This window comes from Lactuca virosa, chromosome 9 (genome assembly GCF_052849685.1).
Source record: "Lactuca virosa cultivar CGN04683 chromosome 9, Lactuca_virosa_CGN04683_v6, whole genome shotgun sequence".
NCBI lineage: Eukaryota > Viridiplantae > Streptophyta > Magnoliopsida > Asterales > Asteraceae > Lactuca > Lactuca virosa.
This window is the reverse complement of record NC_136434.1, coordinates 297,974,010-297,985,035: the sequence shown is the minus strand read 5'-3', so window position 1 is coordinate 297,985,035 and position 11,026 is coordinate 297,974,010. Positions and strand designations below refer to the sequence as shown.

Genomic DNA, 11,026 nt, shown 5'->3' with positions numbered 1-11,026 from the left:
AATCTTTTCCAAGATCATTGAATGCATCAAATTTTTTTAACATTGAAACCCATCAGGTGTTTTAGTTTTTCTACACAAGTCTACACGTTGTAGACTAGATTTCGTTAATTCATCTTGTTTATCCTTCTCGATAATTGTATCTTGTACCCCCTCACTAATTTCTTCAACCTTAAATTTGTTCTCCCCTTTTACACTAGATGATATCACCTTCAAAATCTCAGCAACCCCATATGATTTTGCTGAAGGCGGTGCTGCAATGTGTATTTATATGGTGATAACTGCTGCTAGCAACAACCTTGGTTCTACTGAGTAGCTTGGAATACTTTTGTGGCAGCCTTTTGGTGGCATAACAAATCCTCTGTAGGTGGTGTAAAACACAATGGAAAGGAATGTGCTCCTAAATCTTGCTTATTGTTCCTATCTTCCTCTCTATTTGCATAAATAAGAAGATACAAACCAAATTGATAAGCTGATTTAGACTCCTCTTAATGCAGAGAAAAACTACATAATCATCATGTTTTTGACAAGCATTATCATTTTGTAGAACCGTTTTTTCTACCCCATTAGATTCCTTGTCATCCTTCTAAATTTCCACATGTACCGAATTGAAATCACCTTCGAATTCACTTCTCCATAGTCTTTATTTTCATGAGTTGTTTAATTTTTATTATTGTCTATCACTTGTTGGCACTCATCATTAAGAATGCTGGAATCTACCTTGTGACCTCTTTCATACGTACCATAAACACCTTGCTTTCAGTTATAATATTCAAAGATTATGAAATAAGAGAAAATGTACCGTTTTGACACATACATAAGTGCTATAAATATTAAAACTTGTGTCATCCTTAACATATAATAAATCAACCCATCTATTTACAATCTTCTTGAAATTTAGAGATGACCAAGCCTTAACTGGCACACCTTCAATATCAAGCCACATAATACGTTGGTAACACCATAATTTTTAAAAAACATTTATTATCAATAAAATTATGCTTTTACAAAAACTTTCAAATTATTATCAGAGCTTACGACATTGGGTGTTAGAAAACAATATCATCAGCTATAGTAAAAGTGAAAAGGATTCTACGACCTCATCTGGTTTAATTGTGATCCTTCTGGTAGCGTACTCTATCTTCACTTCCATACCTGAGTACATACCACAAACTATGTAAGTCCAAATACTCTTGAGTTACATGGGTTTTGACTTAGTAACACATTTAGTATAAATTCCAAATCTCTCATTTCTTTACTATGACATCATTATTCTAGTACAAACTTGCTCACACATTACTAGCATAAATCTAGTTTAGTATGACATCACTGCATTTTAACCCTACAGAGGAAAACCTATTGTTATTAGCTACTACTGTTTGCCAGAAATCTGTAAGGCCCGTAAATTCGGGCTAGACAGTTAAGATATAATAAGCGATAAAATGACATTTTGATAGAAGGTTAATTAGGATAAATAATCTTAACCAAAGTTATAGTATACAAGACAAGGATTTCATACATATAAATAACTCAGAAATTTGACTTCGTATGAAGAAGTTATTCTTCTTCGAAGTTTCGCGATTAAACCGACACGACTGTGCGCGTCATAAAAAGTGAATTTTAGATAGTTTGCTTATTAGCCTAAGCAATCTAAACGAAAGTCGTAGTAATCGTAAAACCAAGATCATGCATATAAATAACGTCCAAATTTGACTTCGTATGAGGAAGTAATGATTTTTCGAAGTTTCAGCGTAGCAGTATTGACACAGAAATCGAAATTCAAATCGGTTGATTCTTAGCCGAAACAATCTAAATGAGAACTGAAGATATCATGAATATAAGCCCTTCAATATAAAGATAGTAGAGAACATAGTTCGTGAAGGAGATATGAATTTCACACAGACTTAAATAGTCTAAATATGAATTTTTGTTAGAGAATGAATTAGCGGTTGAGACTTTAATGAAAGTTATAGAGCTCGTCGAGAGGATTTTGGGGATATAAAGAATGTCAAAAAAGGAGCTTGTATGCGAAAGTTTTGTCGTCTAAATATCTGCGAGGAAATACATGCGTTGGGGACGTGGCAGCACTGGAGTGTGCCACGTGGCATGGTCCCACTCCAAGAGACAAGGCGATGTGGCAAGATACGGACGAGACACGTGGCTCCATGGGAATGTGAGATGTGTTACATTCTAGAAGGGTGAGATGTGGAAGAATCAGGTGGTGACTCGTGGCGAAAGAAGAATGGAGGCACATCATCAAAGGGCGCAGAGCGCACCCTCTGATTTCCTATAAATTGAAGCTCAGATCAGCCATAATCCTCACAACATTCACTAGAATTTCTCTATGGACAATCTCTCTTAAAAATACAAAATTTCTTAGAATTGTAAGGTTCTTAGGCTAGGCTCTGGAGGATCTGCGAATCCGAGAAATAGGAGCTTTCGGTTTCAGAGTTCTGTTCGTGCAATTTCCCGGTTTTCACTGAAATCTCTGTAAGTTAAGCTACACTTAATTTATTTCAAGTGTAACTTATATTTATGTTCATAGTCGTTATTATGAACCTATAAATAATAATTATCAGTGATTCTAAGTCACTGATTGATCTACTTGCAGGGATTATGACTAGGCTGGATTTAGTGAGGTGTTTAAAGTGGTATTTCCAAAAAGTATACTCTGTATACAAAACGGACCCTACCTCCAATATGGTCCTACCTAGTTTTTCGTTACTTGATAGATCTTGATGTAGACATTGGGATTAGTGATGAATCTAGACTATCATTATTCAGGGTGAATATTAAACTAAGTCCTTGTGATAATTGAACTTAGGTCACATCAGAGGAAAAACTAAAGTATTAAGGTGAAGTTTTGCCCAAATTCCAAGGCAACCAATTTTATCAAGTGAGTGCATTGTTACTTTCATGTTACACATATATATGAAGTATTTAGATAATTAAGTGCTATGTGTGCCTATTAGCTGTGATTAAGACCTTCTGTGTTAGATGAAATTATATGATCTGATTTTATTTAACCATATATATGTATTTTTATACTTATAATATATGGGGTAGTGAAGGGTAAAGAGAGATGAAAATAATGATGAGAATCCGAGACTTTTATAGTACTACTGGACTAGCAATGTAGTCAACTAGTAGGGTATTGATGGTGACCACATACTATTCTAGACAAGTCAGGTCAAACGTGGGCTGGTACACAACCTGTAGATGTTTATAAGTTAAACATGGACATGTATATAAGTTGTAGCTGTTTATAAGCCATACACGGGCAGGTTTACAACCGGTAGGTGTTAATCGATCATACATGGACTTGTTTACAACCTGCAGATGTTAATGAAATTGTTTGCGGACACACTACAAATAAAATTACATTTAGTGGCTCAAAGTTTTAGTGGCATTTTGCTTTTGTGCCACTATAACCTACTTTTAGTGGCACTTTTGTTTTGTGACACTATAAGTTTTAAAGATATAGTGGCACTTTATATCTTATGACACTAATAACCTATTTTTAGTGGCATTATTAATTTTGTGATACTGTTTTCATAATTATTAGTGGCATAAAAGTATTATAATTTTTTTATGAATAATATGTTATATTTAATTTAAATTTGTATAAAATATGAAAAAAATTGGAAAATGTGAATTAAAAGCCCTCCTTTTTTTTGCCAGCGGGAAACTATTTTCCCCAAAATTTACAAAAACCCGATTTGTTTCCCTCCTATCTAAAACCCTCGACTAAAATTTTAACTTTACACGCTTAACTATCTCCTACGCTCCCAATTTCCATCGTCCCCCACCCATGCCCTAAATCCCTAATCTCCATAGCCATCGCCGTCGCCATCACTATGTATCCTCGGTATAACCTTCAAACCGTCGCCGGCAACCTCTGCAACTTGCCACCGCTTCTTGCCTTCATGTTCTACCCAGCCATCGTCGATTCAATTTCCCCTCGCTAAAGAGTCTGAAGGTATCCTCCTTCCACTTTCCCTAATCACGTTTACATAACTGTTTTACGTCAATGATAATCAGATTCAAAAAGTTATACACGGTATCAATTATGTGATGAAATTCCTGAAGAGTTTGTGTCTGGAACTATGCCTTCATCCCCTTCCAGGTTCGAGCATCGCCGAGAAAAGTAATACATGGTATCAATTATTATTTGTTATCTGATTTTCAGTTTTTTCATTGAAATTTGTGTTCTCGGGTTTACAATTTTAGTTCTAATACTCTACTGCTTCTCAAATTATTAGATTTTAGGGTTTACAAATTTTGTTCTAATACTTTGCATCTGATTTCATTATTTCATAGCAACAATCATTAGAAATGGAATGCCCTGATTTCTTATTTTTTTGAGGTAGTTCCTTTGATCACTTAAATCATATTTCTAATTTTTAGAATTACTTCTTGATTTCTCATGTTTATGCTATTTACCCCCTTTTGGCCAGTAAAATCGAATTGCCCATGTGCCTTGGTACCATGTTGCTGCTTGTGTTGGTTGTTTTTTTTTTTTTTTTACACTTCCATAGACCACAAGACCACAATTTGTTGAGGTAACTTATGTTTTTTTAGTTAACATATTGTTATACTAAATTTGCTCCTTTTTTTTGGTTTTTTAACTCTATGCAATAATGACTAGGCAATGAAGTTAGTTATTTCACTAACCAAGATCCCAACCAATATCAATAGATTACGGATCAACAGCCTACTAAAGAAGAATGTAATTTCTTAACTTATAATGTTACTATAGCATTGTACTTTTAACTTTATAAATGCCTTTCTGATACCTTTTGTATGGTATAACCAACAACTGTTTTTGGAAAATGTTTGAAATTATGTTCATTGATAGCAATGCACTTTATATAAATTAGAATTTATGCGATTTAAAGATGGTTTTTGGAAAACATTTGAATCTATACTCATTTATAACAATGTACTTTATAAAAATATTTTTTTTAAAACTTTTTGAACATACATTTTAGAATATGCTTGTATTTATGCTCATTTATAGTAGTGCACTTCATAAAATCCGTTCCTTTGACATTTTGAACATACATTCTAGAATATGCTTGTATTTATGCTCATTGATAGTATTGTACTTCATAAAAATCGGTTATTTTGACATTTTGAACACTTTCTACAATATGCTTGTATTTATGCTCATTTATAGTGTTGTACTTCATAAAAAATGGTCTTTTGACATTTTGAACATACTTTATGGAATATGATTATATTTATGCTCATTTATAGTAGTGTACTTCATAAAAATCGGTTATTTTGACGTTATGGACATTCTTTATGGAATATGCTTGTATTTATTCCTTATAGTAGTGTATTTCATAAAAATCGACAACTAAGTGTGACGCTTCTTTTTATATTAGTGACATTATTATTATTATGAATTTGTTTTGGTTCTTGATAATTTTATGCTTTCTAATAACTCTCCTTTAGGAAATCGAAGAGCCTCATCTAAAAGCAACCATAAAAATGGTAATTTCCTTTAACTCGGTTAACTAGGTGTGTACGCTTTTTTTTATATGTCATGCTTATTGGTGATATTTTACATGTTTTTATATGGTGTATTATGTATGATAGGCAATTGTTTGTAAGTTGGATGAATGAGAGAAGCAACTATACAAAGTTCGAGGTCATTCAAGTTTCGTGTTTCTTTCCAACAAGTTTTTAGTTCAATAGTATTATGTTTTAAGTACCTGGACAACATTTAGACATATTGTTTTTGAATATAGTTGTGATTTAAATGTGTTGAAAATAGTGTTTTTAGACAAGTTTGAATTGGTGTAATGATAGTTTGTTTTTGTTTATTATCTTAATTCATATTATTATATTATATTCCATTTAAATTAAAAAATAGAATCTACTTTATTAATATAAATTTTTTGTGTTAAAAAAATGCCATTAAAACATGAAAATAATAATTATTTTTTCAGTTAAATAGTAGCATAAAAATAGTGCCACTAAAACCAACAAGTAATTTAGTGGCATAATTGAAAAGTGCCATTAAAACCCAATTAGGCTACAACGACACAACCAAAAGTGCAACTAAAGGTCTTTAGTGGCAGCGCTTTTAGTGGCACTTTTTTTTGTGCCGATGATTGCTTGGGGATCTTTTAGTGACACTCTTTCTATTTTTACTGACACTTTTTTTGTGCCACTAAATGTCATTTTATTTATAGTGATAGGTCTACGACATGTAGGCATTGATGAACTGTATCGGACAGGTACACAACCTGTAGGTGTTACTAAATTATATATGGGCATGTCCCCGACCTATAGATATTAAGGAGCCACATACGATCAGGACTACGTCCTATAGGTATGAATAAATTATTCATGTGGGTATTCTGTTCACCACATGTTCATCTTATTAGCATATATTGCTAAAGAATACCCGAGGCAGTATTGTTCACTTAGAGATCGTTTAGGATAGATCCCTTGAGATCATCGGTCTAGGATCAGGGAGTGAGAATAACGGGAATTGGTAATCGGGTTAATTGTTTGATGTGAATTATATAATTCTAACAAATTATTATAATATTGTGGGTTCAAAAATCCTATGTACTCACCAGGTTTTCCAGCCTGACCCACTCAGTTTCTTTGTATCACAGGTAACGATATGAAGTATATGATGTTTGGACTTGATCAGAGATTAAAGGAAATGAAGGCCAGTAGATGTTATAAGGCCAATAATATTTACGTTTATGCTTATGTTTCTTGTATCAGTTATGACATCCTAAGTTAATCAATGAAAAAAATTTCTTCGGAAATACTTTTTACGTGAAACATTCTGCTATATAAAGAATACTTTGTTTTTAAATAAGCATAAATAAAAAGGTCTATTCTAACAGTGAAATTGGGGATGTCACAAAATCCATCCCGAAAGTTGCCTATGAGTGAGATATTTTCCTATCATGGGCTCCAACATTTATGAAACATTTGCCAATTATGGGATCCAACATTTGTGACACATTTTCATGTCATGGGCTCCAACACCGGTGATACATTTTATTATCATGTGTTGTAGCATTTGTGACATATTTCCCTGTCACAGACCCAAAAAACATTCATCATCAGCTTCCTAGTACCTCGCATGCGGGGTACACTATATTCTCAGCCACATATAAGGCATTAGGTGCCTTTTTTCACACATAGTTTTCATCAAGCTTCCAATACAGACACATATGCATCTACAAATCAGTTTTCCAATAACTTCCTGGGAAACTCATAATAACTATAGAGCTTAACTATACTCTTAGTACTCATCCTTGGAGTACAATATATTCTGAATTACACAGAAGGCATCTTACGCCTTTTTATATATAGCTTTTCCATAAAGCTGTTATCATACATTTATATACAGCTTTTCATAAGTTTTTTTTCCAAACACATACATACTTATAGCTTTTAACACAATTAGGCATTTTACACTATTTATTACAGATGGCTTTCAGTAAGCTTTTAACAAAATTTCATAGATAAGATTTATGTCAAGCAAATTTCCTTTAAAATGATAATATATATATCTATCTATATATACATATATATATATATATATATATATATATATATATATATATATATATATATATATATATACACACACACAGATAAGGCTATTTGTCCAAACATATCTAATATTAAAATACATGGCTGTATAGCTTAACCAAAGCTCTCACTATTCAACCATACATTACACTATTTATCAAATTTATTAACTATTAGCATTGCTCTTTTTAAAACCATTTAAACAATCATCATGATTATTCTTTCCAAAGTATCCCTTTTGGTAAATCATGGAAATTAGGGATTTATATTTTGAAATCCCTTTAATATCAAAACATTATTATATAACCAAGAATAAGTACACCTAGTAACTTATTCACACATTTTCACACAATATAAACTACTTAGCTATATACCCAGAAAATCCACATGTATTCACCTGGCTAGTTAGTGAAGACTAACTATTGGCTTGGCCTCACGCCATGTGCTACTTTCTAGCAAACCGCTTGTGTAGACCTATCAGGTAATATACCAAGTTCATTAGAACTAAAAAAAACTCACTTTATAATTTTTCCAGTGATCCTTTGATTGACCACAAACTAATCTTGGTAACCATTTTTTACCAGGCTCATCGCGTCTCCAGTTACAAATGCCACACAACTTAACCTCTCAATTCGTTAGCTTAATCACTCACTTCTTACTATCTCGTAACACAGGATCTATAAATCTCATCAACCAAGCAATAATTCCACAAGGGAAATCACCGGTCAAACTAATCCTTCAAGTCGATATTAACACCATATCACAGACCTCTACTAACTGACATGGGTTTTAAATAACATTACATAGCATAAACACATAATAACAGGTGAGAAAACTACCTCATCACAATCTATGATCTCATCCTTGCATGTCGACGATAACACATACTTTCGTAAACTACACATTGTTGCTAAGCGCTTGGAATTATCATCGTGAAAAACGTTCACCGAAAGACGACCTCAAACTATATTTATAAGGGTTCAGAACCTGCTTTCGTGTCATGACAATATCCTTGTTTGTGTCAAGACCTACACATACAGGCCGATTCCTTGCCACACATCCTTCGATTGTGCCATGTGTCTCCTCCATAAGACACATGTACCAGTGACTCGGTCTTATCTTTGCGTCACTTTTATTCTATATTCACGTCGTGCTATAGGCCACATGTTGCATTCCTATGTTTCACACCGTGATTTTTGTCTGTTGACTTTTCTTAGATAACATCATACTTTCTAGTTCCCCAATATTGTATCTATTAATAATAATTTCCCTTAATTTATTGTTAAATAAGTAACAATTTTTTCGGTTGTTACAACGTTCCATAGAGTAATATTCATGCCACCATGGTACAATGTCCATAAAACATGAATTGATCCGTTTGTGGAAAAAACACCAATGAAGAGCACATACATATTGGAAATCTAAAGCAACCCAAAATCCTCCCATATATCTAATTCCCACATCATTGAACCCTTCATTATGGAAAATTATATTCAAGTTGATAAGGGAATAAAATTCCTTCACATTACCTAAAAGTGACATAGAAAAATCTTGGCGATTAAGACGACTAGCGTCAATAACAACAACAAGTGAAGAGTCAACTGTATGCACCTGGGGTCTCATTGGTTCTCTATTTACTATTGAAGTATAGGTCTTTCCTCGATCTGGTTCATGAAAAACAAGTGACACATTAAAACGTTGTGTCCCGGTCTTGTTAACCTATTTTGTACCATAATCAAATCTTGCCACGTTAGCGATCAACCTCATCCTACTAATCCAAATCATGAATAGGTTTGATACCAATATGTTTACATCATTACCATTTAAAAAGATAACAAACCTAAATGACTTGCCAAGTTAATTTAGTATAGAAGCAATGTAAGAATTGATCATTGTTCTAAACTTCTCATAGGTTTTCAAAAGTTCTTAGGTAATAACTAGATAGGAAAACCAGTCATAAAAATATTGAATGAATTATTCCCAGTCATTAATGAAATCTTTTTCTCCACAAAAACTAAACTTATGTAATACCAAGTGATGATACGTAGCTTCCTAGGTAGTTGTTGGTGCGCTAATGATCTCATCCGATAGGGCCAATACCAGAAGTTTCATTGCAAAATAGATAGAAACTAGTTAGGAAGCATTATAAAGGATGGGACCTAGATATTACTCTATGATACCTAAGTTAGACATCAGATGTGAATTTTGCTTAGTTGTTTCTGTATGTAAAGATTGATTACCCTATTTCATTGAGAATGTCTTGCTTTTATATACCATTAAAGAAGAGTTGGGATGAGCCTTTTATCCGGTCTCTTGCAAGATCTGCCTAAACCAAGTTGTCTATTTGTACTCATGCTGATTTGTTTATTACGCATATTTGTTCCTTGAATATTTTCAGGGATATGTTTTGCTCGAGTTATTACTTGGTGTGTGTTGCAATGTACTCGGGTATAAAATTATGGCCAAAAAAATGAAGCTATGGATTGTCTCTAGTGGTTACACGGACCATTATTTATGGTGCAGCTGACCCGTGTATGGGTTACAGTTACATTAAATGTTGATAACTGCCAGTAAAAAATAATAATTATGCGTCAATTTTTGTCGTTTGGACTAAATTTTATGTGGTAATCGAAGCATCGTGCATGGATGGGTTAAAGTTGCATTAAAATTTGATAACCGCCACTTGGTCACATCCATTGTTTGATTATATTGAATAATTAATGCTTATCTAGTCCCTCATATTATATGTCAAATATTATTGATTTAGAACTGTAACATCAGTTTCCCAGAATGGATCAACTAAAGATTTAATGGGATCAAAGATGGAATTTTTGGAGAAAAACCTTGTTCCACGATGTGCGTCATGTGTGACCATGATGTGGAAAGGATTTCATTAAAAGTAAACTTCTGGTGAACACCACAATGTGGAAAGAGGGTTGCCACGATGTGGTGGCTATTGTAGTCCAAGCCCACGATTTTTAGGGTTTCTTCCGTATTTAAAGCCTTTAACTTCAAGATTAGGGCATCCTTCTCAGCCCCTAACCTTACTAAACGAAACCCTAGCCCCTTTTGATGATTCTTTATGTATTGTTGGTGTTTTTGAGGTTAAAATCCTTGGTTTTCACTGTGGAAAGATGAAGAAGGTGTGCTTGCTAGTTAGAAGAGTGTATCTACATTAGATCTTGCATCTCCTACATCTTGTGGAGATTAGGAAGGTATAAAACTTCCATGTTTATCATCCTCTTCTTTTTCTTTCATGCCATGAAGTCCCCTTCAAGAAGTATTCTTGGAGTTTTGGGCAACTCCAGAACCTTAGGCATGTTTGGTGACAATCTTTTGGCCCTAGGTGATGGAAAAAGTGTTAAGTCTTGGTCCCCTTTGCTCTATGAACAAGTTGAGGTAATATTAAGGGATTTATGGACTTAGGGTTTTAGATTTTGTCTTGTGGTGAGGTCCT

The 11,026-nt window shown here is 33.5% G+C and overlaps 1 long non-coding RNA gene across 4 annotated transcripts; it reads left to right on the top strand.

Annotated features, from left to right (window-relative positions):
- Positions 1 to 3,719: 3,719 nt before the first annotated feature.
- LOC145136286 (uncharacterized) lies at positions 3,720 to 5,861 on the top strand. Of its 4 annotated transcripts, XR_013720362.1 has the most exons (6): positions 3,720 to 4,154; positions 4,318 to 4,363; positions 4,455 to 4,559; positions 4,646 to 4,726; positions 5,458 to 5,496; positions 5,602 to 5,861. It is a non-coding gene; the product is annotated as an uncharacterized LOC145136286 (long non-coding RNA). The 4 variants fall into 4 exon arrangements; XR_013720364.1 differs by having other exon boundaries at positions 3,720 to 4,144; positions 4,455 to 4,726; XR_013720361.1 differs by having other exon boundaries at positions 4,455 to 4,726.
- The last annotated feature ends 5,165 nt before the right edge of the window (positions 5,862 to 11,026 follow it).